Raw genomic sequence first — 27,061 nt, 5'->3', positions numbered from 1 at the left:
CCTAACCCTTGTCCATGCCACCTTCACACTCCTAACCCTGGCCCACCTCACCTCCAAACTCCTAACCCTGGTCCATGCCACCTCCACACACATAACCCTGGCCCACCTCGCCTCCACACTCCTAACCTTGGTCCATGCCAACTCCACACACATAACCCTGGCCCACCTCACCTCCACACTCCTAGCCCTGGTCCATTCCACCTTCACACTCCTAACCCTGGCCCACCTCACCTTCACACTCCTAACCCTGGCCCACATCACCTCAACACTCCTAAATCTGGCTCACCTCACCTCCACACTCCTAACCCTGGCCCATCTCATCTCCACACTCCTAACCCTTCCCCATATCACCCCCACACTCCTAACCCTGGCCCATCTCACCTCCACACTCCTAACCCTGGCCCATCTCACCTCCACACTCCTAACCCTATGAATCTCACCTCCACACTTCTAACTCTGGCCCATCCCTCTCCACAATCCTAATCCTGGCCCATCTCATCTCCATACTCCTAACCCTTCTCCATCTCACCTCCACACTCCTAACACTAGCCCATCTCTCTTTACATGTCTAACCCTGGCCCATCTCATCTCCACACTCCTAACCCTGGCTCTTATCATCTCCAGACTCCTAACCCTGGCCCATCTCACCTACACACTCCTAACCCTTCCCCATCTCACCTCCACACTCCTCACCCTGGTCCATATCACCTCCACAATCCTAACCCTGGTCCATCTCACCTTCAAACGCCTAACCCTGGCCCATCTCACCTCAGCACTCCTAACCCTTCCCCATCTCACCTCCACACTCCTAACCCTGGCCTATCCCACCTCCACACTCCTAACCCTGGCCCATCTCACCTCACCACTCCTAACACGTGTCCATGTCACCTCCACACTCCTAACCCTGGCCCATCTCACCTCAGCACTCCTAAGCCTTCCCCATCTCACCTCCACACTCCTAACCATGGCCTATCTCACCTCCACACTCCTATCCCTTCCCCATCTCACCTCCACACTCCTAACCCTGGCACATCTCACCTCCACACCCCTAACGCTCGTCCATGTCACCTCCACACTCCTAACCCTGGTCCATCCCACCTCCACACTCCTAACCCTGGCCCATCTCACCTCCACACTATGAACCCTGGCTCATCTCACCTCACCACTCCTGACCCTTCCCCATCTCACCTCCACACTCCAAACCCTTCCCCATCTGACCTCCACACTCCTAGCCCTGGCCCATCTGACCTCCTCAATCCGAACCCTTCCCCATCTCACCTCCACACTCCTAACCCTTCCCCATCTCACCTCCACACTTCGAACCCTGATCCATCTCACCTGCACACGCCTAACCCTGGCCCATCTCACCTCACCACTCCTAACCCTTCACCTTCTCACCTCCACACTCTGAACCCTGGCCCATCTCACGTCCACACTCCTAACACTGGCCCATCTCACCTCACCACTCCTAACCCTTCCCCATCTCACCTCCACACTCCTAACCCTTCACGATCTCACCTCCATACTCCGAACCCTGGCCCATCTCACCTCACCACTCCTAACCCTTCCCCATCTCACCTCCACACTCCTAACCCTGGCCCATCTCACCTGCACATTCCTAACCCTTCCCCATCTCACCTGCACACTCTTAACCCTGGCCCATCTCACCTGCACATTCCTAATCCTTCCCCATCTCACCTGCACACTCCTAACCCTGGCCCATCTCACTTGCACACTCCTAACCCTGGCCTATCTCACCTCCACATTCCTAATCCTTCCCCATCTCACCTCCATAATCCTAACCCTGTTCCATCTCACGTCCACACTCCTAGCCCTGCCCCATCTCACCTTCACACTCCTAACCCTGGTCCATCTCACCTCCACACTCCTAACCCTGGCCCATATCACCTCCACACTCCTAACCCTGGCCAATCTCACCTCCACACTCCTAACCCTGGCCCATATCACTGCACCTCACTGCGCCTGCATACCTCTCACAAAGGATACACCCTGTCTCCACCACCAGGCCAACCAGATCACCCTACACCAACATGCTCTCAGTGCCTCTAGTAAAAAAAGTAAAAGCGGGTGGATCCAGCTTCCCTTACCTTGCGCCCTCGCACTGGAATGCCCTACCACACACTATCCGTGGAGAGGCCTCCCTCACCACCTTCCGCAAAACGCTGAAGACTACCCTGTTCGCATAAGGCTAGACATACTAGCACGATTACCCCATGTATATTGTATCATATGATCAAAAGCAATATCTGTAACAAAATTATGTCATCCTGCAACATTTACAATGTGTCAACAACCGCTATCTTACCTGTACCATGTAACTAAGTCATTGCAAGTAACAGCGCCTCAATGCCCCTGGGCTGTTTGTGCGCTATATAAATGTAAATAAATAAATAAATAAATATCACCTCCACACTCCTAACCCTGGCCCATCTCACTTCCACACTCCTGACCCTGGCCCATCTCACCTCCACACTCCTAACCCTGGCCCATATCACCACCACACTCCTGACCCTGGCCCATCTCACCTCCACACTCCTGACCCTGGCCCATCTCACCTCCACACTCCTAACCCTGGCCCATCTCACCTGCACACTCCTAACCCTGGCCCATATCACCTCCACACTCCTAACCCTGGCCCATATCACCTCCACACCCCTGACCCTGGCCCATATCACCTCCACACTCCTGACCCTGGCCCATCTCACCTCCACACTCCTGACCCTGGCCCATCTCACCTCCACACTCCTAACCCTTGCCCATCTCACCTCCACACTCCTGACCCTGGCCCATCTCACCTCCACACTCCTAAACCTGGCCCATCTCATCTCCACACTCCTAACCCTTCCCCATCTCACCTCCACACTCCTAACCCTGGCCCATCTCATCTCCACACTCCTAACCCTTCCCCATTTCACCTCCACACTCCTAACCCTGGCCCATCTCGCCTCCACACTCCTAGCCCTATCCATCTCACCTCCACACTCCTAACTCTGGCCCATCTCATCTCCACACTCCTAACCCTGGCCCATCTCATCTCCACACTCCTAACCCTGGCCCATCTATCTCCACACGTCTAGCCCTGGCTCTTCTCATCTCCAGACTCCTAACGCTGGCCCATCTCTCATCTCCACACTCCTAACCCTGGCCCATCTCATCGCCACACTCCTAACCCTGGCCCATCTCATCTCCACACTCCTAACCCTGGCCCATCTCTCATCTCCACACTCCTAACCCTGGCCCATCTCATCTCCACACTCCTAACCCTGGCACATCGCATCTCCACACTCCTAACCCTGGCCCATCTCATCTACACACTCCTAACCCTGGCCCATCTCATTTCCACACTCCTAACCCTGGCCCATCTCTCATCTCCGCACTCCAAACCCTGGCCCATCTCTCATCTCCACACTCCTAACCCTGGCCCATCTCATCTCCACACTCCTAACCCTGGCCCATCTCATCTCCACACTCCTTACCCATCTCACTTCCACACTCCTAGCCCTTCTCCATGTCACCTCCACACTCCTAACCCTGGTCCATGTCACTCCACACTCCTAACCCTGGTCCATCTCACCTCCACACTCCTAACCCTTCCCCATCTCACCTCCACATTCCTAACCCTGGCCCATCTCATCTCCACACTCCTAAACCTGGCCCATCTCACCTCCATAATCCTAACCCTGTTCCATCTCACGTCCACACTCCTAGTCCTGGCACAACTCACCTTCACACTCCTAACCCTGGCCCATCTCACCTCCACACTCCTAACCCTTCCCCATTTCACCTCCACACTCCTCACCCTGGTCCATATCACCTCCACAATCCTAACCCTGGCCCATCTCACCTCATCACTCCTAACGCTGGTCCATGTCACCTCCACACTCCTAACCCTGGTCCATCTCACCTTCAAACGCCTAACCCTGGCCCATCTCACCTCAGCACTCCTAACCCTTCCCCATCTCACCTCCACACTCCTAACCCTGGCCTATCTCACCTCCAGACTCCTAACCCTTCGCCATCTCACCTCCACACTCCTAACCCTGGCCCATCTCACCTCAGCACTCCTAACCCTTCCCAATCTCACCTCCACACTCCTAGCCCTGGCACATCTCACCTCACCACTCCTAACGCTTGTCCATGTCACCTCCACACTCCTAACCCTGGTCCATCTCACCTCCACACTCCTAACCCTGGCCCATCTCACCTCACCACTCCTAACCCTTCCCCATCTCACCTCCACACTACTAATGCTGGCCCACCTCACCTCCACACTCCTAACCCTGGCCGATCTCACCTCCACACTCTGAACCCTGGCTCATCTCACCTCACCACTCCTGACCCTTCCCCATTTCACCTCCACACTCCGAACCCTTCCCCATCTGACCTCCACACTCCTAGCCCTGGCCCATCTGACCTCCACATTCTGAACCCTGGTCCATCTCACCTCACCACTCCTAACCCTTCCCCATCTCACCTCCACACTCCGAACCCTGATCCATCTCACCTGCACACGCCTAACCCTGGCCCATCTCACCTCACCACTCCTAACCCTTCACCTTCTCACCTCCACACTCCAAACCCTGGCTGATCTCACCTCCACACTCCTAACCCTGGCCCATCTCACCTCACCACTCCTAACCCTTCCCCATCTCACCTCCACACTGCTAACCCTTCCCCATCTCACCTCCACACTCCGAACCCTGGCCCATCTCACTTCACCACTCCTAACCCTTCACGAACTCACCTCCACACTCCGAACCCTGGCCCATCTCACCTCACCACTCCTAACACTTCCTCATCTCACCTCCACACTCCTAACCCTGGCCCATCTCACCTGCACACTCTTAACCCTGGCCCATCTCACTTGCACATTCCTAACCCTTCCCCATCTCACCTCCACACTCCTAACCCTGGCCCATCTCACCTGCACACTCTTAACCCTGGCCCATCTCACCTCCACACTCCTAACCTTGGCCCATCTCACCTCCACATTCCTAACCCTTCCCCATCTCACCTCCATAATCCTAACCCTGTTCCATCTCACGTCCACACTCCTAGTCATGGCACAACTCACCTTCACACTCCTAACCCTGGTCCATGTCACCTCCACACTCCTAACCCTGGCCCATATCACCTCCACACTCCTGACCCCCGCCCATCTCACCTCCACACTCCTAACCCTGGCCCATCTCACCTACACACTTCTAACCCTATCCATCTCACCTCCACACTTCTAACTCTGGCCCATCCCTCTCCACAATCCTAACACTGGCCAATCTCATCTCCATACTCCTAACCCTTTCCCATCTCACCTCCACACTCCTAACCCCAGCCCATCTCTCTCTACATGTCTAACCCCGGCCCATCTCATCTCTACACTCCTAACCCTGGCTATTCTCATCTCCTCACTCCTAACCCTGGCCCATCTATCTCCACACGTCTAGCCCTGGCTCTTCTCATCTCCAGACTCCTAACCCTGGCCCATCTCACCTCCAGACTCCTAACCCTGGCCCATCTCACCTCCACACTCCTAACCCTTCCCCATTTCACCTCCACACTCCTCACCCTGGTCCATATCACCTCCACAATCCTAACCCTGGCCCATCTCACCTCATCACTCCTAACGCTGGTCCATGTCACCTCCACACTCCTAACCCTGGTCCATCTCACCTTCAAACGCCTAACCCTGGCCCATCTCACCTCAGCACTCCTAACCCTTCCCCATCTCACTTCCACACTCCTAACCCTGGCCTATCTCACCTCCAGACTCCTAACCCGTCGCCATCTCACCTCCACACTCCTAACCCTGGCCCATCTCACCTCACCACTCCTAACACGTGTCCATGTCACCTCCACACTCCTAACCCTGGCCCATCTCACCTCAGCACTCCTAACCCATCCCAATCTCACCTCCACACTCCTAGCCCTGGCACATCTCACCTCACCACTCCTAACGCTTGTCCATGTCACCTCCACACTCCTAACCCTGGTCCATCTCACCTCCACACTCCTAACCCTGGCCCATCTCACCTCACCACTCCTAACCCATCTCACCTCACCACTCCTAATGCTGGCCCACCTCACCTCCACACTCCTAACCCTGGCCGATCTCACCTCCACACTCTGAACCCTGGCTCATCTCACCTCACCACTCCTGACCCTTCCCCATCTGACCTCCACACTCCGAACCCTTCCCCATCTGACCTCCACACTCCTAGCCCTGGCCCATCTGACCTCCACATTCCGAACCCTGGTCCATCTCACCTCACCACTCCTAACCCTTCCCCATCTCACCTCCACACTCCGAACCCTGATCCATCTCATCTGCACACGCCTAACCCTGGCCCATCTCACCTCACCACTCCTAACCCTTCACCTTCTCACTTACACACTCCAAACCCTGGCCGATCTCACCTCCACACTCCTAACCCTGGCCCATCTCACCTCACCACTCCTAACCCTTCCCCATCTCACCTCCACACTGCTAACCCTTCCCCATCTCACCTCCACACTCCGAACCCTGGCCCATCTCACTTCACCACTCCTAACCCTTCACGAACTCACCTCCACACTCCGAACCCTGGCCCATCTCACCTCACCACTCCTAACACTTCCTCATCTCACCTCCACACTCCTAACCCTGGCCCATCTCACCTGCACACTCTTAACCCTGGCCCATCTCACTTGCACATTCCTAACCCTTCCCCATCTCACCTCCACACTCCTAACCCTGGCCCATCTCACCTGCACACTCTTAACCCATCCCCATTTCACCTCCACACTCCTCACCCTGGTCCATATCACCTCCACAATCCTAACCCTGGCCCATCTCACCTCATCACTCCTAACGCTGGTCCATGTCACCTTCAAACGCCTAACCCTGGCCCATCTCACCTCAGCACTCCTAACCCTTCCCCATCTCACTTCCACACTCCTAACCCTGGCCTATCTCACCTCCAGACTCCTAACCCTTCGCCATCTCACCTCCACACTCCTAACCCTGGCCCATCTCACCTCACCACTCCTAATACGTGTCCATGTCACCTCCACACTCCTAACCCTGGCCCATCTCACCTCAGCACTCCTAACCCTTCCCAATCTCACCTCCACACTCCTAGCCCTGGCACATCTCACCTCACCACTCCGAACGCTTGTCCATGTCACCTCCACACTCCTAACCCTGGTCCATCTCACCTCCACACTCCTAACCCTGGCCCATCTCACCTCACCACTCCTAACCCATCTCACCTCACCACTCCTAATGCTGGCCCACCTCACCTCCACACTCCTAAACCTGGCCGATCTCATCTCCACACTCTGAACCCTGGCTCATCTCACCTCACCACTCCTGACCCTTCCCCATTTCACCTCCACACTCCGAACCCTTCCCCATCTGACCTCCACACTCCTAGCCCTGGCCCATCTGACCTCCACATTCCGAACCCTGGTCCATCTCACCTCACCACTCCTAACCCTTCCCCATCTCACCTCCACACTCCGAACCCTGATCCATCTCACCTGCACACGCCTAACCCTGGCCCATCTCACCTCACCACTCCTAACCCTTCACCTTCTCACTTACACACTCCGAACCCTGGCCGATCTCACCTCCACACTCCTAACCCTGGCCCATCTCACCTCACCACTCCTAACCCTTCCCCATCTCACCTCCACACTGCTAACCCTTCCCCATCTCACCTCCACACTCCGAACCCTGGCCCATCTCACTTCACCACTCCTAACCCTTCACAAACTCACCTCCACACTCCGAACCCTGGCCCATCTCACCTCACCACTCCTAACACTTCCTCATCTCACCTCCACACTCCTAAACCTGGCCCATCTCACCTGCACACTCTTAACCCTGGCCCATCTCACTTGCACATTCCTAACCCTTCCCCATCTCACCTCCACACTCCTAACCCTGGCCCATCTCACCTGCACACTCTTAACCCTGGCCCATCTCACCTCCACACTCCTAACCTTGGCCCATCTCACCTCCACACTCCTAACCTTGGCCCATCTCACCTCCACATTCCTAACCCTTCCCCATCTCACCTCCATAATCCTAACCCTGTTCCATCTCACGTCCACACTCCTAGTCCTGGCACAACTTACCTTCACACTCCTAACCCTGGTCCATGTCACCTCCACACTCCTAACCCTGGCCCATATCACCTCCACACTCCTGACCCCGGCCCATCTCACCTCCACACTCCTAACCCTGGCCCATCTCACCTCCACACTCCAGACCCTGGCCCATCTCACCTCCACACTCCTAACCCTTCACAAACTCACCTCCACACTCCGAACCCTGGCCCATCTCACCTCACCACTCCTAACCCTTCCTCATCTCACCTCCACACTCCTAACCCTGGCCCATCTCACCTGCACACTCTTAACCCTGGCCCATCTCACTTGCACATTCCTAACCCTTCCCCATCTCACCTCCACACTCCTAACCCTGGCCCATCTCACCTACACACTCTTAACCCTGGCCCATCTCACCTCCACACTCCTAACCCTTCCCCATCTCACCTCCATAATCCTAACCCTGTTCCATCTCACATCCACACTCCTAGTCCTGGCACATCTCACCTCCACACTCCTAACCCTAGTCCATCTCACCTCCACACTCCTAACCCTGGCCCATCTCACCTCCACACTCCAGACCCTGGCCCATCTCACCTCCACACTCCTAACCCTGGCCCATCTCACCTGCAAACGCCTAACCCTGGCCCATATCACCTCCACACTCCTAACCCTGGCCCATATCCCCTCCACACTCCTGACCCTGGCCCATCTCACCTCCACACTCCTAAACCTGGCCCATCTCACCTCCACATTCCTAACCCTGGCCCATCTCACCTCCACACTCCTAACCCTGGCCCATATCACCTCCACACTCCTGACCCTGGCCCATCTCACCTCCACACTCCTAACCCTGGCCCATCTCACCGCCACACTCCTAACCCCATCTCACCTCCACACTCCTAACCCCTCCCCATATCACCCTGGCCCATATCACCTCTACACTCCTGACCCTGGCCCATCTCACCTCCACACTCCTAACCCTGGCCCATCTCACCGCCACACTCCTAACCCCATCTCACCTCCACACTCCTAACCCCTCCCCATCTGAACTCCACACTCCTAACCCTGGCCCATATCACCTCCACACTTCTGACCCTGGCCCATCTCACCTCCACACTTCTAACCCTGGCCCATCTCACCTCCACACTCCTGACCCTGGCCCATCTCACCTCCACACTCCTAACCCTGGCCCATATCACCTCCACACTCCTAACCCTGGCCCCTATCACCTCCACACTCCTAACCCTGGCCCATATCACCTCCACACTTCTGACCCTGGCCCATCTCACCTCCACACTCCTAACCCTGGCCCATCTCACTTCACCACTCCTAACCCTTCACGAACTCACCTCCACACTCCGAACCCTGGCCCATCTCACCTCACCACTCCTAACACTTCCTCATCTCACCTCCACACTCCTAACCCTGGCCCATCTCACCTGCACACTCTTAACCCTGGCCCATCTCACTTGCACATTCCTGACCCTTCCCCATTTCACCTCCACACTCCGAACCCTTCCCCATCTGACCTCCACACTCCTAGCCCTGGCCCATCTGACCTCCACATTCCGAACCCTGGTCCATCTCACCTCACCACTCCTAACCCTTCCCCATCTCATCTCCACACTCCGAACCCTGATCCATCTCACCTGCACACGCCTAACCCTGGCCCATCTCACCTCACCACTCCTAACCATTCACCTTCTCACTTCCACACTCCGAACCCTGGCCGATCTCACCTCCACACTCCTAACCCTGGCCCATCTCACCTCACCACTCCTAACCCTTCCCCATCTCACCTCCACACTGCTAACCCTTCCCCATCTCACCTCCACACTCCGAACCCTGGCCCATCTCACTTCACCACTCCTAACCCTTCACGAACTCACCTCCACACTCCGAACCCTGGCCCATCTCACCTCACCACTCCTAACACTTCCTCATCTCACCTCCACACTCCTAACCCTGGCCCATCTCACCTGCACACTCTTAACCCTGGCCCATCTCAATTGCACATTCCTAACCCTTCCCCATCTCACCTCCACACTCCTAACCCTGGCCCATCTCACCTGCACACTCTTAACCCTGGCCCATCTCACCTCCACACTCCTAACCTTGGCCCATCTCACCTCCACACTCCTAACCTTGGCCCATCTCACCTCCACATTCCTAACCCTTCCCCATCTCACCTCCATAATCCTAACCCTGTTCCATCTCACGTCCACACTCCTAGTCCTGGCACAACTTACCTTCACACTCCTAACCCTGGTCCATGTCACCTCCACACTCCTAACCCTGGCCCATATCACCTCCACACTCCTGACCCCGGCCCATCTCACCTCCACACTCCTAACCCTGGCCCATCTCACCTCCACACTCCAGACCCTGGCCCATCTCACCTCCACACTCCTAACCCTTCACAAACTCACCTCCACACTCCGAACCCTGGCCCATCTCACCTCACCACTCCTAACCCTTCCTCATCTCGCCTCCACACTCCTAACCCTGGCCCATCTCACCTGCACACTCTTAACCCTGGCCCATCTCACTTGCACATTCCTAACCCTTCCCCATCTCACCTCCACACTCCTAACCCTGGCCCATCTCACCTACACACTCTTAACCCTGTTCCATCTCACATCCACACTCCTAGTCCTGGCACATCTCACCTTCACACTCCTAACCCTGGTCCATGTCACCTCCACACTCCTGACCCTGGCCCATCTCACCTCCACACTCCTAGTCCTGGCACATCTCACCTTCACACTCCTAACCCTGGTCCATGTCACCTCCACACTCCTGACCCTGGCCCATCTCAACTCCACACTCCTAGTCCTGGCACATCTCACCTTCACACTCCTAACCCTGGTCCATGTCACCTCCACACTCCTGACCCTGGCCCATATCACCTCCACACTCCTAACCCTGGCCCATCTCACCTCCACACTCCAGACCCTGGCCCATCTCACCTCCACACTCCTAACCCTGGCCCATCTCACCTGCAAACGCCTAACCCTGGCCCATATCACCTCCACACTCCTAACCCTGGCCCATATCCCCTCCACACTCCTGACCCTGGCCCATCTCACCTCCACACTCCTAAACCTGGCCCATCTCACCTCCACATTCCTAACCCTGGCCCATCTCACCTCCACACTCCTAACCCTGGCCCATATCACCTCCACACTCCTGACCCTGGCCCATCTCACCTCCACACTCCTAACCCTGGCCCATCTCACCGCCACACTCCTAACCCCATCTCACCTCCACACTCCTAACCCCTCCCCATCTGAACTCCACACTCCTAACCCTGGCCCATATCACCTCCACACTTCTGACCCTGGCCCATCTCACCTCCACACTTCTAACCCTGGCCCATCTCACCTCCACACTCCTGACCCTGGCCCATCTCACCTCCACACTCCTAACCCTGGCCCATATCAACTCCACACTCCTAACCCTGGCCCCTATCACCTCCACACTCCTAACCCTGGCCCATATCACCTCCACACTTCTGACCCTGGCCCATCTCACCTCCACACTCCTAACCCTGGCCCATCTCACCTCCACACTCCTAACCCTGGCCCATCTCATCTCCACACTCCTAACCCTGGCCCATCTCACCTCAGCACTCCTAACCCTTCCCCATCTCACTTCCACACTCCTAACCCTGGCCTATCTCACCTCCAGACTCCTAACCCTTCGCCATCTCACCTCCACACTCCTAACCCTGGCCCATCTCACCTCACCACTCCTAACATGTGTCCATGTCACCTCCACACTCCTAACCCTGGCCCATCTCACCTCAGCACTCCTAACCCTTCCCAATCTCACCTCCACACTCCTAACCCTGGCCCATCTCATCTCCACACTCCTAACCCTTCCCCATTTCACCTCCACACTCCTAACTCTGGCCCATCTCATCTCCACACTCCTAACCCTTGCCCATCTCATCTCCACACTACTAACCTTGGCTATTCTCATCTTCACACTCCTTATCCTGGCCCATCTATCTCCACACGTCTAGCCCTGGCTCTTCTCATCTCCAGACTCCTAACCCTGGCCCATCTCTCATCTCCTAATCCTGGCCCATCTCATCTCCACACTCCTAACCCTGGCCCATCTCACCTGCACACTCTTAACCCTGGCCCATCTCACTTGCACATTCCTAACCCTTCCCCATCTCACCTCCACACTCCTAACCCTGGCCCATCTCACCTACACACTCTTAACCCTGGCCCATCTCACCTCCACACTCCTAACCTTGGCCCATCTCACCTCCACATTCCTAACCCTTCCCCATCTCACCTCCATAATCCTAACCCTGTTCCATCTCACATCCACACTCCTAGTCCTGGCACATCTCACCTTCACACTCCTAACCCTGGTCCATGTCACCTCCACACTCCTGACCCTGGCCCATCTCACCTCCACACTCCTAGTCCTGGCACATCTCACCTTCACACTCCTAACCCTGGTCCATGTCACCTCCACACTCCTGACCCTGGCCCATCTCACCTCCACACTCCTAACCCTGGCCCATCTCACCTCCACACTCCAGACCCTGGCCCATCTCACCTCCACACTTCTAACCCTGGCCCATCTCACCTGCAAACGCCTAACCCTGGCCCATATCACCTCCACACTCCTAACCCTGGCCCATATCCCCTCCACACTCCTGACCCTGGCCCATCTCACCTCCACACTCCTAAACCTGGCCCATCTCACCTCCACATTCCTAACCCTGGCCCATCTCACCTCCACACTCCTAACCCTGGCCCATATCACCTCCACACTCCTGACCCTGGCCCATCTCACCTCCACACTCCTAACCCTGGCCCATCTCACCGCCACACTCCTAACCCCATCTCACCTCCACACTCCTAACCCCTCCCCATCTGAACTCCACACTCCTAACCCTGGCCCATATCACCTCCACACTTCTGACCCTGGCCCATCTCACCTCCACACTCCTGACCCTGGCCCATCTCACCTCCACACTCCTAACCCTGGCCCATATCAACTCCACACTCCTAACCCTGGCCCCTATCACCTCCACACTCCTAACCCTGGCCCATATCACCTCCACACTTCTGACCCTGGCCCATCTCACCTCCACACTCCTAACCCTGGCCCATCTCACCTCCACACTCCTAACCCTGGCCCATCTCATCTCCACACTCCTAACCCTGGCCCATCTCACCTCAGCACTCCTAACCCTTCCCCATCTCACTTCCACACTCCTAACCCTGGCCTATCTCACCTCCAGACTCCTAACCCTTCGCCATCTCACCTCCACACTCCTAACCCTGGCCCATCTCACCTCACCACTCCTAACATGTGTCCATGTCACCTCCACACTCCTAACCCTGGCCCATCTCACCTCAGCACTCCTAACCCTTCCCAATCTCACCTCCACACTCCTAACCCTGGCCCATCTCATCTCCACACTCCTAACCCTTCCCCATTTCACCTCCACACTCCTAACTCTGGCCCATCTCATCTCCACACTCCTAACCCTTGCCCATCTCATCTCCACACTACTAACCTTGGCTATTCTCATCTTCACACTCCTTACCCTGGCCCATCTATCTCCACACGTCTAGCCCTGGCTCTTCTCATCTCCAGACTCCTAACCCTGGCCCATCTCTCATCTCCTAACCCTGGCCCATCTCATCTCCACACTCCTAACCCTGGCCCATCTCATCTCCACACTCCTAACCCTGGCCCATCTCTCATCTCCACACTCCTAACCCTGGCCCATCTCATCTCCACACTCCTAACCCTGGCACATCTCATTTCCACACTCATAACCCTGGCCCATCTCTCATCTCCACACTCCTAACCCTGGCCCATCTCATCTCCACACTCCTAACCCTGGCCCATCTCATCTCCACACTCCTAACCCTGGCACATCTCATCTCCACACTCCTAACCCTGGCCCATCTCATCTCCACACTCCTAACCCTGGCCCATCCCACCTCCACACTCTGAACCCTGGCCCATCCCACCTCACCACTCCTAACACTTCCCCATCTCACCTCCACACTACTAATGCTGGCCCACCTCACCTCCACACTTCTAACCCTGGCCCATCTCACCTCCAAACTCCTGACCCTGGCCCATCTCACCTCCACACTCCTAACCCTGGCCCATATCACCTCCACACTCTTAACCCTGACCCATATCACCTCCACACTCCTAACCCTGGCCCATATCACCTCCACACTTCTGACCCTGGCCCATCTCACCTCCACACTCCTAACCCTGGCCCATCTCATCTCCACACTCCTAACCCTTCCCCATTTCACCCCCACACTCCTAACTCTGGCCCATCTCATCTCCACACTCCTAACCCTTGCCCATCTCATCTCCACACTACTAACCTTGGCTATTCTCATCTTCACACTCCTTACCCTGGCCCATCTATCTCCACACGTCTAGCCCTGGCTCTTCTCATCTCCAGACTCCTAACCCTGGCCCATCTCTCATCTCCACACTCCTAACCCTGGCCCATCTCATCTCCACACTCCTAACCCTGGCCCATCTCTCATCTCCACACTCCTAACCCTGGCCCATCTCATCTCCACACTCCTAAACCTGGCACATCTCATCTCCACACTCCTAACCCTGGCCCATCTCTCATCTCCACACTCCTAACCCTGGCCCATCTCATCTCCACACTCCTAACCCTGGCCCATCTCATCTCCACACTCCTAACCCTGGCCCATCTCATCTCCACACTCCTAACCCTGACCCATCTCACCTCCACACTGGTCACTTTGAGCTCCTCCCCTTTAATCCTTCCATCCCACCCACCGCCTCACAGCCAAGTTCTTCTTTTCAGACCTAGGTTATTTTGGTGCTGCTACCCGGAAGAAATGTGGAAATGGGTGCTCAAATTGAGGGAATGATAATACAGGTCTGAGTTTAACTAAGTTGAACGCCAGGTAACCGGTCTTTAGTTCAATTTTGTTAAAGGGAGTAATACATTTCCATGTTTAAGACATTGGGGGTCATTACGAGTTTGGCGTTAAGGGGATAAAGGCGCCGGTAAAGGTGCCGGAGCCGTCCACCCCTTACCGCCCCATTACGAGTCTGCTCGCGGGAACCCGCTAAGGACACCTGGTACCGCGAGCAGACCAGGGTACTAACAACGGGCATGTTATTAACGGGCCCGGTTGTTAGCCCGTTGTTAGCACCCTCCCCATTCCCATTGAGCCCTATGGGGGCTCGAATGGGAATGGGGATGGGTTCCTTGAATGGAGTATTACTGGGTCCTCCAAGGTCGGTGTAAAGCAATAGACCAGGCAAAATCAATCGGTTAAATAGTTTATTGCTTGTAAGGGTAAGCTGGGTAGTAGAGACCCCCAACCATCTACACAAGTAGCACTAACTGACCAACTCAAGGAATAACATTCCACCACAATGCTCAAGATTGCTCTGATGTCATCACTGACTAAGATTCCATCCGTAAAACAAAGGATAGGAATCAGATAACACATTAACATGAATAGGAAAATACATTAACATAACACACCCCCCTCCCTTATCTGAACACAGAATTTCTATTTACACAAAACAAAATATGTCACAAATGATTAAAGTGGTGAACGCTCCACAAATCAACATTGGAAAAAATTATCTGTTTCCTCAGCAATTTTACCTCTTCACCCTCGCAACTCTTGACAGGCTCCACACCTGCCCACTCTCCAATTTCACGGCACGATCAAAGACTTGTGCAACCTTAACCGGATCCGAATACAATGGATCACCCTTTTTCTTTATAACAGCTTTCCTTATTCTAACTAGATCACCCACTTCAACTATAGTCTTTTTTCTTGGACATTTCTCATTAACTTTCTCAGCACACTTCCTCTTTCGTTCAACCATATTCCTTTTCACTTCATCTACCACCTCATCCGTTTCTCTGGCCCAGCCTAACCAAGCTGGAGATAACATTGTGTTACTCCTCCGTCCTCTCATTAATTCAAATGGAGTAACTCTTGTTTCGGTATTTGGAGCCATCCGCAACGCATACATTCGTTCTTTTACCTCAACTTTCCTGTCCAACCCACACGCATTAGCATTCCTAATACCTTCCATTATACAGCGGTTGACTCTCTCGATCATACCATTTGCTTGAGGGTAATACAATGCAGTCTTTTTATGTTTGATACCACATCTGTAATTGTACTCTAAGAAAAAAAACTCCAGTAAACTGTGGACCCTTGTCCGTCAACACACTCCTTGGCAACCCCTCTCTCTCAAATATCTCTTCCAGAAATGCCACAATGGACTGTCCCGTGACTTCTCTCAAAATTTTGAACTCCGTCCACCGTGAAAACATATCTACTATGACCAACACAAACCTGCCACGGCCTCTGCCCATATCCACTGGGCCTAAGATATCCATGGCAAGGTCTTGTCATACACCCTTCGGACTCACTACTCCTTTCACAGGTTGCACTACAGCAGATATACTCTTCCCTGACTTTATGCAGTCTACACATTCTCCCACTATCTTCTCAATCTCGCGGTCCATACCCGGCCACCAGTAATCGGCCTTAATCACTCCTTTGGTCTTATATGTACCAATATGGCCTTGATGCGCAATATCAATGAGTCTTTTCCTTAAACACACAGGAACAACAAGCTTATCCCATCTATATATTAGCCCATTCTTCACAGAAAGCTCACTTCTCACCTCCCACAAAGCCCGCTCTTCTCCAGATAACAATCTTTTCTCTGGCCAACCATCCTTGATAAAATTGTTTATCCGTCTCCACATCTCATCAGACGACAATGCTTCAACCCATTCTTCTTTGTGAAGTACACCTTCCACCGTAGAAAATACCATATTCTCAACTTCAACAGACTCCTTCTCATCTTCCTCATCACTAATCCTTACTCTAGATGCATGATCGGCCTGCACATTGTCCTTACCGGCTACCTCTTCAATGTTAAACTTGTGACATTGCAATCTTGTCACCCAACAGGCAACCCTCCTCGAAACTTTGTCCAACCCTTTGCTTTCAAATATAGCCTTCAGTGGCTTGTGATCTGTTCTTAACACAAATTCCTGACCCCACACAACATTTTTCAGTTTTTCAATGCCCCAATGGCATGCCAAAGCCTCTTTTTCCAAAACTGAGTAGTTCAGTTCTGGACCTCTCAACATACAGTAACACCACAGATTCTGCACCGTCCATTCCCACTTGTGACATAACCACTCCAATACCAGTTTCACTCGCATCAACAGATAGAATTGTCCCTTTTTTAGTATCATACATGGCTAAGGGTTTTGCCATATCTATTTCAGACTTAATCTCAACAAATTCCTTCTCGCACTCTGCATCCCAAACAAATCCACCCCTTTCCTCAACAATGCTCTCAGCGAGGTAACCTTATCAGCATATTTTTCAATGAAACGGTGGTAAAACTCTACTGTCCCTAAAAATGAACGTAACTCTGCCTTATTCTTTGGAGACTCCATTCTTTTAATTCCATCTACCAACACTTTTTTGGGCCTTAAACCCTCCTCTGATATTTCGTGCCCTAAATATTCTACTACTTGAGTAGAAAAGACACATTTCTCACTTCGTAAGGTAATACCTCGTGCTCTGAAAATTTCTAAAACCCTATTAAGTTTTCTCTTTAGATCCTCTTCAGTACTCCCACAAACCAACACATCATCCTGGAAGCACCAGACATTGTTAATACCTTTAAATAATCTATCCATGACTTTTTAGAAAACTGATGAGGCTGATATTAATCCGAATGGCATGCGCCGAAACTAGTAAATGCCTTCGTATGTGATAAAAGCCGTCAGCTTTTGTGACTCAGTATCTAGGTTAATCTGATGATAGGCGCTCGCCATATCCAATTTGGCAAAATATTTAGCATTTCCTATCCTAGACAGAAGTTCGCCCATATTCGGAAGGGGATGCCGGCCAGCTACCACACATCGATTCAATTCTCTTAGGTCTATACATACTCTCAAATCCCCACCTGACTTTTTCACAACAACTACAGGGGAAATCCATTCAACCGCCTTCGCTGGTTCAATAATGCCAGCTTTCTCCAGTTTCTCCAACTCCACTCTCACAGCATCACGCAATGACACTGGCAAAGGTCTAAGTTTTGCCGCCACGGGTCTGGAACCGTCCTTCAGCACAATTTTGTGAATCATCCCTTTAAACAACCAACACTATCGTTAAACACATCTGGATATTTGGTAATGACATTTTTAGAACCACCATCCAAACTACAATCCATGGATACTCTTTCTACATTTAACACTTGTTCTTTACTATTAGGATCTAATTTAATACATAGTCCCCTTTGCTCTCTCCATCCCAACAATGTCTCACCCTTCTTGTGAAATATATTTTACCGTGCGTAACCCTGTCTTTAAATTTAAAGGTTGCAGGACAACATCCCACCACATCAATTCTACTGCCACTATAGCCCCCAGGTGTCTTGTCTGACGGGCTTAAATCATTCATCCTACCTCCCAGCACGTTTTCATACACAGCCTTTGACATCAAAGTGATTTTGGAACATGAGTCCGCTAGCATTTTGACTTGGCAACCATTCACTTCCACCCAAGCTGAAGGATGCTCGCATTCATCAATTCCTGAACATTGAACCATATTTACAGTAACAATTTCATTTTCTGAACCTTCATATTCATCTGAGGATGGTCCATCTGGCTCCTCAACCAACATAATGCTCCTCCCAGCACCGACACTGTAATTGGCACAACAATTTGCAAAATGTCCCCATCTTTTACAGATATTACATATAGCTCTTCTTCCAGGGCAGATCGGAGAATTAGATAGGTGGCGGGCACTCCCACACCTAATGCACAGGCGCTCCTCTCTCCTTTTTCCCACTTGTACATTTTCTTTTTGTAGGGATTTGTTTGCTATTTGGGCATTATTCCCACCCTTGCTTTGATACATATCGCTCGATCTGGCCATTTTGCCCTTCCTTTTCTTTTGGTCCTTGGCTGGATCTTTCCTTCTGTCACCTACTTTCAAGACCTCAACCTGTTGGGCAGCTTTGGATTCTTTCACAGCAAGTTTTGCCACACATTTCAAAGTATGCTCAATTATTTTTGCAATCCCAATGACTTCATCTAAGCAAGGGTCATCTTTTAGCCGCACTTCCTCTCTGATCCTGTCATTGGCACAATGTAACATGAACTGATCTCTAATATGTTCATCCAGACTTACACCAAATTTGCAGTTCAGTGATAAATGCCTCAGCGCAGTAATGTATTCCTCTACAGTTTCACCCTCATGCTGAGATCTCATACCAAAGTGATAGCGTTCCAACACAGTACTTATCTTCAGTTCAAAATGTTTATATAGTTTTGCCAATGCTGCATCAAAATCATTCATAACCTCTTCAACAACCAATTTGCTCAATTCAGGTAATGTTTCAAAAATCTGCTGCGCCCTTCATACCCAAGAAGATGCATAAGCATAGACACCTTTCTTTCTACTGACATGCCATTTCCACATGTGGCTTTCACATAATGTTGAAAACCTTTTCTCCAGGGCCCCCATTTAATTCTCGGGGGCCCCGGGGTCGGTAGAAACATCTGCGGACCTGGTATTCCAGATAAAGCCATGCCGCCAATCCACGTCTGTAGTGCTCTCCAAATCAGCCACCAATCCACCGAACACGAAAAACAGAATGTCGCTCACTCGCTACCTGAGCAGTCAATGTTTCAAAAATCAAAGCTCACCTCCTGTATATGCACTGCTCACCTCCAAACAGTCCCGCCATATAATATCCAAATCCAACGTGCACAATCGTGCTCGCAGGTCTGCAACAGCAGCGTCAGAAATAAACTTCCCTATCGACTTACAGCTCACGTCTGCTTCCGCTCACATGATGTGGAATTAAGTCCTCCCCACGCATGTGACGCTCACACGGTGCAGGAGAACTCCTGAAGCAGCCGAGCTGTCACGCTCGCACGTGACTACTCACGTGATGCAGCGCGTACCAAACAACGCGCAGACAGGCTCGCTCTGTTGTCCACGAGCTCTTCGCGCATGCAGGCAGCGCGTGCGTCCTCCACCCTCAAAATGCACGCGCGTGCACATATGCCGAAAACAATTTGGGGTGCCCCAAGACACTCACCCCGCTCACAGGTATCGTGTGTGCGACTTCACCACATATGAGGGACTTCTCCGCGATCCGGCAGTCGTTTGGGCCGCCGACAGATGGGGTGGAGTCAGGGGCCAGCTGGGGCTTCAGAAGGTAAGCTCGAAAAAGGTTTGGCGCACTTTCCTTACGCTCCAACGACGCAGGCCAGGTGGGGGGGCAGCTCCTCTTCTGTAGGCCTGGCGGTTGGGGGTCTCGATCCGGCTTCGGACAACTACTCCTGCTCCAGTTGCTGCTCTCCTACTACAGCGTATCCCATCCTCGTCGCCAATGTAAAGCAACAGACCAGACAAAATCAATTGGTTAAACAGTTTATTGCTTGTAAGAGTAAGCTGGTTAGTAGAGACCCCCAACCATCTACACAAGTAGCACTAACTGACCAACTCAAAGAATAACATTCCACCACAATGCTCAAGATTGCTCTGATGTCATCACTGACTAAGATTCCATCCGTAGAACAAAGGATAGGAATCAGATAACACATTAACATGAATAGGAAAATACATTAACATAACAGTCGGGATGGCCCGGTAATTCATCATTCAAGGAATCCGGACCCGGTAAGGTGGTAGCCATTCCCCTAATAGCGGCATGGTTACCTCCTACCTCGTAATGACCCCCATTACATTTTTTTGGTCATCCTAATACTGGCCCGCTCAAAAATATGGTGCTAGATGTTGTGTATTTGTTTTGTTTGTTTGTTTGTTTATTATTTATATGGCACAACCGACACAAGGGTATCTGGGCGCCTTTACATGGTAAGTTACAGGAATACTTTCAACTTGGTTACACCATTTACAAAGAAGGAAGAGGTGGTGGCAGAGCAAAGAATACATAATTAATTCCACTTGAGACTACAACATTGCATAGCATGGGGGTGTTAACAGTAGGGCCAAAAAGTGAAAAATACAGATGAAAACACAGTAAACACTTATGTAAAAATATATATACAGTTTTGTGCAAAATGAAGGTGAAGCTTCATATGTAGCCTAGGGATCAGAGCAGAGCAATCTAGATTCCTGTATGATCTATACGTGGCTAGTGCTGGTCATCGGTGTCGTTAGAGATTTGCCAGTTTATAATGTTGCACCTTAATATATAGAAGGGTTGGTCTGCTCTAAAATGAGAGGGTAAGGCGTTCCAGGCCTGGGCTGCCATGACCGGGAAGCTAGTTCCCCCTGACCTTTTTAGCTTGAATCTGGGTACCACTAGACATGTTGAATTAATGGTCCTAGTAGGGCGGGTCGAAGAATGTTTGCTAATTCTCTCAGAGAGGTTTGTAGGGGCTACATGGTTGAGGCATTAATGTGTGAGGCATAAGGTTTTGAGGATGATTTTTTCTTTGGTGTTGAGACATTTGGTCCGTCTCCTTAGATGTGAAATGTGTTCTCTTTTGGAAATACTGAGAGCGGTTCTTAAGACATTGTTTTGCAGGGTTTGAACTTTATTGATGAGGTATTTGTTGACCCCTAAGTAAAGAGCATTACAATAATCCAGCTTGGATAGAATAAGTGCTCTTGTTAGGGTGGTGCAACTTTCCTTCGATATGAATGGTCTGCATGCTCTGATCAGCTTACATGTGCAGGCTGTGGTGGATGCGAGTGAGCTAACTTGTTTATTAAGTGTGAGGCCCAAGTCTAGATAAAAGCCTAAGGTTTTTACTACTTGAATGATGAGGTTTATTTTATCCACCAAAGTCCGGTCACTTTCATATTCGCCCGATAGGGGTATGAGGAACTGGGCATCATCTGCATAGTTAGTGTAGGTGACACCCAGATGATCTAGGTCATCGAACAGTGGCTTTGTGAATATATTATACAGTGTGGGGGAAACACACAAGCCTTGTGGAACCCTGCAAGTTATAGGTATTGGGTCAGCTGCTGCAAGTTGTTAGGAGACTTGCGTGGTCCTGTTATTGAGGAAGGATTTAATCCAGGTAATGACACTGTGAGAGAAGTGCGTTGCTGAGGACAAATGGTTGCAGAGAACTTGGTGGTCCACGAAGTCCAATGCAGCCAAGAGGTCCAGGAGTAGCAGCAGGGCTGTTTTTCTCATGTCTTTCAGTTCGTCTATCTGTGTTTTTAGGTCTATTAATGCTGTCGCTGTGCCGTGCTGGGGTCTGAAGCTCGATTGTCGGACTCCGAGGAGATGATTTGACTCTAAGTAATCGTGAATTTGAGTATAGGCCACTTTATCGAGCTTCTTGAGTAGAAAAGGCACAGTGCCTGTAATTTGTCGGGCTAGAGGGGTCTACGGTCTGCTTTTTCAGGAGGGGTAGGACCCAAGGTTCTTTTAAGCTGCAGGGGATGGTGCCAGAAGTAAATGAGGCATTAATAAGTTTAGTTATGAAAGGGGAGAGGTCTCTGGCCGCGTCTTTGATGATCTGTGTCGGACAACTGTCTCTTTGGCAATTAGATAGTTTGAGCGAAAGAATGACTTTTTCAACCTCGTAGATTGGACCTGGGAAAATGTAAACTGATTAGGAGGTTTATTGGTGGCTACTGTAGCAATGCTGGGTTTGTCTATGCTAGGTAGGGTAGCTTTTTTATCAGCAATTTTGCTCTGGAGTAAGGAGATTTTATTTGGAAGAGCATTCTGTACACTTGTGCACCAAGGCTTGTCCTTGACCAGTCATCTATCTGTGGGATGGGAGCTTCCAGTTCCCCGAGGATGGTAAATAATTCCCCAGTGTTTGAGCTGGCTTTATTGATCCTCTCATTGTAAGATTCTTGTTTGGCGTGTAACATTTCTTTTTTGTAAAGAGATGTTAGATTAATCAGGTTGGTTTTATTTTCATCAGTGGGGCTGACTTTCCATAGGGCTTCAAGCTTCCTTTTTTCCTTTCTCAAAGTTTTTAGATGGGGCGTAAACCAAGAGTTCAAATGGGCTTTTGGTTTGCTTTCCCGCATACTTAAGTGGCGCATTTGTATCCAGGGCTTTTGTCATGGCATCATTGTAGGCATGTATAAGGTTATCTGGACTCGTTGAGTTAGGAAGTAGGTCGAGAGTTGGCAAGATAAGCGGAATGATCTTATCTGCAGTGATGTTCGTTTTGTTCCTTGTGGGGCGGGATGGTGCGATAGGCGTAGCCTTCGGTTTAGTGGTAGTGGCTGGCATAGAGAACGATATCAGATAATCTGTCCAGATTAGGGGACTTATAGATAGGATAGAAGTGATGCAATTATAGTCAGCAACCCAGTGAAGAGGAAGTGCCAAGTGTCCTCCACACTCCAGCCACCCCCTTCGAAATGCAGGTACGTTCACGCCGAAATATGTGACGTATGATGAACAGATAAACCAGCAGAGAGCCGCAGCTGGGCTCTGCCCAGTGCCTATCAGAGTAACAGAACCTATTGAAGTACAGACACCTAAGAAAACCTGGACAGTAAGGTACTCATTTAGAAAACCATATCTACAGGCAAGACAAAATAACGTTTGTCAGAATGGCTGTGTGTGGCTGTGATGTCAGTGTGGAACCCTGGGTGTGTGTGGGTGTGATGTCAGTGTGGAACCCTGGCTGTGTGGCTGTGATGCCAGTGTGTAACCCTGGGTGTGTGTGGCTGTGATGTCAGTGTGGAACCCTGGCTGTGCGTGGTTGTGATGTCAGCTTGGAACCCTGGCTGTGTGTGGCTGTGATGTCAGTTTGGAACCCTGGGGGGGGTGTGGCTGCACTGTCATTGTGGAACCCTAGGTGCATGTGGCTGTGATGCCAGTGTGTAACCCTGGCTGTGTGTGCGAGGAGAGATTCCAGGCGTGCTTGTTGGAGAAAGACTACAGGACTGGTAGGGTATGGGTGGCCAGTGGTCTGTGGTCCATTACATGTCCTCTGGAGTAACTGTGTGACTTGCCATATGTATCCGGAGTATCAGCAACACACTACCCGTCCACTGAATCTTGAACCATTACTTCCGATTGTGTCTCATCAGGGACATGCAACATTAGGGTGATCTGAGGCACTAACGTGCCGCCTTCCTGATAGCCAGGTGGGGTCATCAGCTGCCTCATCATTTTAACATCTTTGATTGGCGGTTCAGCCTTTCCATTCATAATGGTGCTTGCAGGGCCACCGTCTCCCAGGATCCATGCCTGGTATTGGTGCCCTCCAACGTGCAGGCCTATTACTCCTTGTGCTGGTGCAGGTGTGGAGACATGGCGCCGCCTCCACGGGCTAGTGGGCAGGTCTTGAGGGGAGCTGTGGATGCTGTAGAACTACCTTTACCCCAAGCCCTGCTGTCCCACCGTTACTGCCCCCCATGCCCGCTCCTCATGCCTGTTAGGGGCGGAGGTTGTAGGGGTCAAGTCCTAAAAATGAAAGTGGGGGACTCATCAACCAACACAATGGGGTGTGATGTCGCCAGAAATCAGCATATCAAGGTGAAATATGCACATTTCATTAATTTGGCTTTGCATAACCACACAAATTGCACAGGACGAATGGCATTTGCCTTTCATAAAATCAACACACACACAAAACCAAGGGAAGGTATTGTCTTCCAATGGTGCTTTTGAAAACCTTGAAAGGTGTGCATGTGTTAAACTCCCAGAACCAATAAACATGTTTACCCTGGAACGTGCAGTACCCAAATGAGATATTTTACCTTTAGTTGTATGTTATCACGTTATATAGTGCAGTGTTGAACTGCCCGGCCTGCAAACCTGACGACTGAGGTTGTCTTTAATTCAGAAATTCAAAGAGAGCATTCAATGTTTCTCATTTTAGCTGTGGGGCCTGAGTCCACCCTCTGAAAAAAGTAGGTTGACTCAGTTCAACCGCGTGCACCCCCGACTTGAGCCCTGGGGTGTTGGACCGTCATTGCCCCTGACACAGCAGGAGAGATGGAGGTGCGGAGGCTGGCCTGCACTGCCAGCACCGTCGTGAGCTGGCCAACTGCTGATCACATGCATGCCAACATTACCCAGTCCATACGGGAAACACCGGTCCAGTCCTTGTTTTAATTTTACATTCTGGGACTTGTAGCCCTGGATTGCCCTATTAAACACTCAAGACTACAATTCCCAGAATGCAAATTTAGAGCCACTGCTACACTAGTGTCTCTCTAATGGAATGCATAATGTTGGCATGTATGTAATGAGTAGGGTGACCAGACGTCCCGGTTTTCCTGGGAAAGTCCCAGGAAATCGCCCTCCGACCCGTGGTCCTGGGAGTTTTTTAATTTTACAAACCCCATCCCCGGTTTGCAAGGGTGGGTCGCTATGGTCCCAGGTTTTGCCGGGATCCGATTTTGAAATTCTGAGATCGGATCTTGGCACGACTCTGTGCGCGAATGGGGGCGTGAAATACTTTTTACGCCATTTCCTACCCCTTCTCCTCCTGGCGCTCTCCTCCAATGAGAGGAGTGTGCCTGTGAGCACACACCCCGCCTGAACCCCCCCGCAACAGGCCAGCGACATAGAAGTAGGACTACAATTTTATTTGTATTTACGTTAGTCCTACTTCTATGTCTATGGCCTGTCCTCCCCTTTTTTTTATCTGGTCACCCTAGCAATGAGGAGTGCTGTTCCTTTTATCCCTCCACAGGGCTGGTCTGTGTCAGGACATGGAATGCTGTGCGGCAGCCCCCCACGCCCCGCTTCCCCCCCCTGCTCACAATGCCCCTGGGCTTTGTTCTAAATCCCCACGTTTCACTTTATTTGCCAAAATGGTGAGTCTGAATACCAAACACTAAGCCTTGCCACAGCGAAGCCGAGAGGGTGTGGAACTGGGCTTGTGACAGTGGTTCAAGCTAGGACTGGCCTAGAGGGCAATGCCTGGGTGCCATGTCTTAAAATCGCAGCAAAAATGGCCGTGATTACAAAATATTGCGGCAAAAATGCAGTGGTTTTTTGCGGCACAATCATTTAATGGGAGCTGGTGACACCCCCGCAACCCCCAGACCCATTATACCATTTAATGGGAGCGGATGACACGCCCGCAACCCCCGCTCCCCTTAAATGGTATCATGTGGTACACCTTTACCGGGTCAAACCACAGCATTTTTGCAGCAATTTTTTTTTTTTTTTACCGGCAACATTTTTGCCGCGATTTTATTACCTGATACCAATGCCTGAAGGTATTGGTGCCCAGGACTATTGTGTACCAGTCTGTCCCTGAAGTGGGTTACCTACTAGACAACCAAGCGAAGAGTGCCACCTTGCACTCTGCCACCAAGGATCCATGGGATGTCGTGGGTGGTTTCTGGGCAATAAGACACCCAGAAAGAAACAATAAAGTGATGCCCCCCATCACACGCTGCACTGCAACCCCACCCCAATATCATAAAATAATTGCAATATGAACACACCCTGTGCTGAAAGGTAATAAATACATGGACATGGGAAAGAAGGCAACAATATTGCAAAAAATAATTAACTTTCTTTTACTTGCCTTTATTTTGCTGCTGCAAAAGCATGCACTGCTCCTGCAAAAGCATGCACTGCTCCTGCAAAAGCATGCACTGCTGCTGCAGTCTATTTTTGCATTATTTTGTTTTCAATTGTTATGTTATGTTAAACTATTTGTATTGCGCACCTGGTACCCGTAAGATTATGGGTGCAAACTCACAAACAAAAAAACAGAACAAAAGAAACAGTCACGACTAGACTATAACAGCACCTATGCTCTGAAAGTATAACCAGAGCCAGCCGCCTCTATTCAGACTTGATGACTGTAAACATGTTTTTATCAATTTTAATTTACTGAGACTTCTCTCAACAATTAGAAACAGCCCCTCTAATCACGATCACCCGTGTGCGCCACACATTTGGA

General features: G+C 51.4%; 1 protein-coding gene across 1 annotated transcript in view; it reads left to right on the top strand.

Moving 5' to 3' along the window:
• LOC138493127 (intestinal-type alkaline phosphatase-like) overlaps positions 1-27,061 on the top strand; it is a 233,907-nt gene that overhangs the window by 188,434 nt on the left and 18,412 nt on the right. The gene's annotated exons all lie outside the window — the stretch shown is intronic.

This window comes from Ambystoma mexicanum, chromosome 10, assembly GCF_040938575.1.
Source record: "Ambystoma mexicanum isolate Mex_15411 chromosome 10, UKY_AmexF1_1, whole genome shotgun sequence".
NCBI lineage: Eukaryota > Metazoa > Chordata > Amphibia > Caudata > Ambystomatidae > Ambystoma > Ambystoma mexicanum.
The sequence above is the reverse complement of the archived record's forward strand: the minus strand, read 5'-3'. Positions and strand labels throughout refer to the sequence as shown.